Source organism: Mycteria americana, chromosome 2, assembly GCF_035582795.1.
Source record: "Mycteria americana isolate JAX WOST 10 ecotype Jacksonville Zoo and Gardens chromosome 2, USCA_MyAme_1.0, whole genome shotgun sequence".
In the NCBI taxonomy this organism is placed as follows: domain Eukaryota; kingdom Metazoa; phylum Chordata; class Aves; order Ciconiiformes; family Ciconiidae; genus Mycteria; species Mycteria americana.
Window position 1 is genome coordinate 153,531,376 of NC_134366.1, and position 6,129 is coordinate 153,537,504.

Sequence of the window (6,129 nt, forward strand, 5' to 3'; positions counted from 1 at the left end):
AGAGAGGTTACGGAGTCTCCATGCTTGGAGATACTCAAAACCCAACTAGCCATGGCTCTGAGCAACTCAAGAGCAGCAGGGTTGGAGTAGGTATCTCTAGAGGTGCCTGCCAGCCTCAGCCACTCCGTGGTGACTTTTACAGAAAGCATTGCAGAAAACATATTAGACATGCACAGCAAAAGCTTCTGTTAATTTGTGAATGTGCTGTGCCAGAACCAGGGTGCCACCTCACAGATATTGTTGCCATTACACTCATACTGGAGTCACGCATTTGAGTGGACTAATGCACTGTTCGCTTCTGTGACTGTACACATGCATACCCCTGTGCTCAAGGTGAGCTGGATGGCAGGCAAAGGAGGTAAGTTTGCTCTTCCCCATCTCCCTAAACCTGGGGTACCAGGGAAAATGGCACATTCAGCACACTTTTTTTTTAATTCTAAAACAAATTCACGTTCAGTGCCTCAAAGACCTTGAGGTTTATCTCAGTGGTAGAACAGTTCTTACCCTGATCTACAGTATTAGGTCTATTTATTCCTTCAGCTGCCCTGTGGTTGAGAAGAGCGTAGAAGAAATACCCAGTAAACTGAGGTCCTCTTTAGTTGTACAGATGAAAAGGCAGGTCTGTCTCTCCCCTGGCATTACACTGAGACATACCTCTCATTCTCTGCAGACCTTACTTGGTTTCTGTTTTCTCCCATTTGTTTCTGTCCTGTGAGCTGGGGAAGTCTGGGGGTTTGTTTATCTTCAGCTGTCTCCTCTGCAAGTTGTTCAGCTATTCCCTTTGGCCTCGCTGTTTACCATAACCCTCAATCACATGATTACATTGTTCTTTTTTCTTTTTTCTTTTTTTAAAGTCTACAAGTTACAATTAAAAAACAGTATTCCATCCACAATTGTTTCTGTTCCTTTTCTTGCCTACCCTCTCGTCACATTTCCTACATTTTATTTTGGCTCTTTTCCCCTGTCTTTGTCATTCAAAGCCTTCTTTCCTCTTTCGGTATGTTTTCTTCTGCTCCAATAGATTATTCTTCCCCATATATAAAAGCATGTATTTTTTCTTTCTGCTGAGCACAAGTGAACTACAGGTACAGTTGAAATTAAGGGGTTTATTTACTCATTTATTGGCATAATGGAAATTTTTTATATCTTTCATGTTACTGGGCATTGTCTCTAACTGCCTCTCTAGGACTTGTCAGAAATGTATTCATACACCACCAGCACTCAGAACAAGAGTCTGCGGAGAAGTCTGGATTTGGCTTTTGAGTCATTCATCCCTTTCCTCCCCCCAGCTCACAGCAGAGCTCAACTTCCTTTTTAAATGTCCTTCACTAGTGTAGAAGCTGTTTGATTTACTGTGAAAAATCCCCCAATTGGATCAAATCTGGTTTGCAAAATTAATGAAAGGCTGACCTGATTGTCTTGTGAAGATAATTCAGAGAGACATGCTAGTGCTCCTGACCCTCCTGAAACAGTACAAACAAGGCCATTTCCTTTCAGCAGCCGTGTTTATGGAACTCTCCTCATCACCACCCCGTACCCCCGAACTTGGCTTCCTTCATAGGTAAGCTAAAGGCTTTTTTTTCCTCTGTGCTAATCCTGTTGCAGCATTTCGTGTGGGCAGCTGGGTGTGCAAAGTCTGGGTTTACATGTGGGTGGGTTTACATCTGGGTTTACATCTGGGTTTACATCTGGGTTTACGTGTGGGTGCTGGGTTTACAACTGCTTTCACCCTGATCCCTGCTCTGTCAATATGGTCACACTGACTCACTTTGTTTCCATCACAGTTTAAATAGGCCAGAGATGCCTGCACTTAAAGAAGAAATGAACAGGCAAAGCCTTTCCTCTAGTCCTGCTTTACATCGCAGAAGTGGAAAGTAAGGCTCAAAGGATCACTCTTTGCTGATGATGAAATAAAGCCTGAAAATGGGGATGTTATTGTCGACTTTATGGGCACAGACTTCAAAACACGTGAACGTGCTTCCTGGGTGCTGCTGTGCATGAGAGCCACTCCCTTCTCACCTCACTCCCGGTGGACAGTACCAGCCCTGCCCTCCGGTGGCCCAGGGCAGCTACATAGCCCAGTATCGCTACTCTGCAGAGATCCCCTGGTACTTCAGGCTGAAGAGAGAGGCACTGCAGGTGTAGGTGCTTGCACCACAGCCATGAGCTCTTCACAGGCAGTGAAATGGCAGCCAACAGACAACCGGGCAATAAACGCACACTGGCCTTACGAGGATTTCTCTAGCAAATGATGGGGATGAAAGCAATGTTAGGTATGCCAGGATGAGATCTCCCAAATTCCTTCTCTGCTCCTGCCCCTGGAATCCAGGTCACCAGGGAAAATGGGGTACTAAAGATCCCGAATTTCTGTCTGGCTTGAGAGAGTGACAAAAATATGGTTAACAAGCAGAGTTTTTTCCTTACTTTAACAATGTATTTGAGTCTTCACCTTTCCGTAAAAGAGCAGAGGGGAAACCAGCAGAATGCCCATGGGAAGTGCTAAGCAAGGAAAGTTGTTCTGTGTTTCAGCTTTGACAAAACAGATCCTCGGCTCCTCTGTACTGAGAGGTATTGCTTCAGAGAAAAAGGGTTTTAATGCAGCAATGCCACCTCTCAAAGCAATCAGAGATAGTCTACTCTTGCTGAGTGACCAACAGGCAGAAGGAAGAATCAAAAAAAGCAAACATTTTTCTCAGTAGGCGCTGGAGAAGGCTGAGGAGTGTGGCTAAATGAGGTAGGATTCAAACATCTGGGAAAGCAATTGTTGTCTTACTTCCCTGTGAAAGGCTGAAGGAAACTGTGCTGCAAAAGTCATCTCCAATCCAGCTTTCCAACCTAGTGTGGGGCACCTGTTGTCTCAGGACTACAGTTACAGCACAGCCCCAGCAACAATTTCTTGAGAATGTAATGAGCAAGTGATAGCTGGGATGAGGTTGTAAGACAAATTCAGAAGTCTTGTCAGGGTCTAGAGACTGAGGCAGGACTGAGAGACCTCTCAGTGCTCCTTCCAGTGCTCCAGTTCAGGACCTGTGCTCACGTAAATACGTTTTATAATCCCATTTCATCCCAAATTAACTATATGCCTACTAGAAAAAAAATCCTACTATGTCTGGCTCTGCTATCACTCACTACTGGTCTTTTGGAATAGGGACTGGGGCAGTTCCAAAATTATATCCCTGTGAAGATCCCACCATTATAGTGTGCCCCACATAAGTGGAAAGAGAACAAGGACTGAAGGGATGTGGAGTCTGATAGTCTCAACTTTAGTAGTAGTGCCTGAATAGCACAGCTGAAATACTTTGGATGTCACACAGTTTCTCAAGGGCTATTACTTGGCACGTGTGGCTAGAGGCAGGATTCAGGTACTAGGGCCTGCATGTGTCATGGCAAAATAAATACTCCTAAATTTCATAAACCTGACGGGCTCAATAACTTGTTGCACTCAAGGACATAAAAATACAGCAGATGCTTTGGTGTAAATCCCAGTTCACAATATGCAGGTAATTTTTTCCATGACATCTGCACAATAGTTAAAACAGTCATTGGAATTAAAAAGTAGGCATTTGTTAAGAACAAAATCCAAAGGATATCCCCCATGAGGAGTATAATCCATGGTACAGAGCAGTAAATACCAACATAGGGATCAGGAACTCCTTGCTAACTGTACAGGGAGAAGCTTCCTCATTTCTAATCTAATAAAAATCAGTAGGAAACCTAAAAAGATTATACATTTTTCCACAGATAATACACTTTCATGGTTTGGAGAGCTCAGTTCACAAAATGAGTGTTTATATAAGTCATAAAACTACTTGCTGTTATCATACTGCGAAAACATCTGTTTTCAGAAAAATCACTGACTTTGTTCCTTTGGGCTTTCATGATCTGCAGTCTTTTGTATCACTTTGATCTCAATAGGTGTCCCAAGAGCCCAAAGGACATTTGAAAGTCCTGGGCACATCCACAGTATCCAAAGGGTGGGTGAAACTCCTGGGTTTCATTTCTGTCATAATTGAGGCATTTTGGCCTTGAGCAACTCATTTAAGCCAACACTGGATGTTAAACATCAGGCAACACATATATTCAATCACTTGCGTGATTTCAGAGCTTTGAGCATTCATAGTTCTCACAACAGTAAACTTATTCTAATTATATTTACTTGTCTCACAGGTATATCATGCAATTGCACGGCTCTAATAATTGTTAAAACCTGAAGCCTCAGATGAAAGACTCCACACAAATATAAATTATTGTTAAAAGTAGAAATAGGTCCTTTCTCCCCCTGCTTTACTCTTCCCAAATTTCTTCTCTTCTTCCAAGGTAGCAAAAGATTAACTAAAAAGAATGGATTCATGGTTGACATGCACTCTTGACAAGACAAAACATAAGAAAAGACAGGCATCCTTCATACCAGAAAGTTCCAGTTCTGAGAGGCAAAGACAGGCTAGGAGGAAGGCGGCTGCAGAGTAGACATCTGCATATATTTAGTCACACTGTATTCTCTTTACAGTCAATAGAGACAAACTGGCATTGCAAGAAAACTACTCATCTCATCCCAAAGGAGAACAGCTCTGGACAGGTTCATGTAGCCTGTTTTAGATCTTGATCCAGAGATGAATAGTGTTCCAGAAGCACACTTCTCTCTGTTGATCACAGAGGGAGACTAGACAACAAACTCAGATGCAGAGCATTGCAGTATAGAAGTGTACATTGAACAGTGAACCCCATTCCCTTGTAACAGTCATTGTAATAGTGCTGGATGCCTGGTTCTGCTGTTCTGCCACTCCAAAGACAACCTGAGAAATGGGAACTTGCGCTAGCTCTTCCTGAACATCCCCAAGATTATCCTCCATCACCTTACAAAGAAAAATACTCCTTTGCTATTTAGAGACACAAGAACTAGTAGGAGTTTGTTTCTCATACAAGCTCATACATCACTGTATGCCTATGAATATAGCAGGAACTACAAGTCTGCCTTCCACTGTCAAATTAAAAATAAAAGTAATTATCATATGCTTTCTGTGTCTGTCTTAAAATATGAATGTCTTTCTGTGCCTGTTCAGCCCGTGGGTTGCACAGAAGTACACGTTACCCTGTTTGTACATATAGGACAATAAACTCACCGTACAGGTGGTTTTGTGTTGGCCTCATTTCTCTCTTAAATATTCCCCAGTGACAGTTGCTTAAAAAGAAGGGCTATCACACGTGAAAATGCAACTTTAAACAACATTCTAGGTTTCTGAGGCAAAACCTGTCTAGACATGGTAACAGAGTCATGCTTCTAAGAATACAATTACTTCTCAAATGGGAAATCAGATAAATTGAGCAAGTGAGATTTTTTTAAAATTAGGAATCCTATCCTACAAAAAACTCCAAAGTATTAGTTACATCAGGAAAAAACTCACATTTTCAGTAAAAAAACATTTTTTGAAACTAATGCATTATGCTCTTGCTATGGTGATCCCACTTCATAAGCCTTCAAGTTATGGGTGTGTGTCTCTTCATATAGCCAGAACACAAAACAGTATTGTAGGTGAGTTCACCAGTACGGTTAGCATAGGTTTGCCTAGGGTGTAATAAAGGAAACACTTGAACACACCAATAAACACTTGGCTGGGCAGCTGGCAGGGACAAAATGTATAAACCCCTTTAAAGACAGGGACAGGGAGATATAGCAGCAACTCTAAAACAGTGACAGTTCTCCTGAATCAGCATTTTTCTGTACCTGACCCCTTCCAGGAAGGGAAAAACAAAAAATCAAATTCAGCATCTGCTATTAGAATTCTCTGACTTGCTAAACACAACAGAGATCTTCCTAACACATGAAATTAGAGAATTAGGATTCATGTCCTGTGACCTAACAGAGCAAGAATGTAGAAAATGTGCTTAAAGGCCACTGCTCATTGCTTTGACTTTATAGGTTAGCTGATACCTTCTAAAGCGAAATATTAAGAAATACCATCCCCAAACTTAGAACCTACAGAGCTGCTCCCACATTATAATTGTAGTTATTATTTTATTATTACTCCATTTTCTAAAAATACTTTTCCAGTTCTAATAACAAAATTCCTTTTAAAGAGAAATTGCAATGACAACTTTCATGCAGAAGCCCAGTATAATGTTTATTGGTTA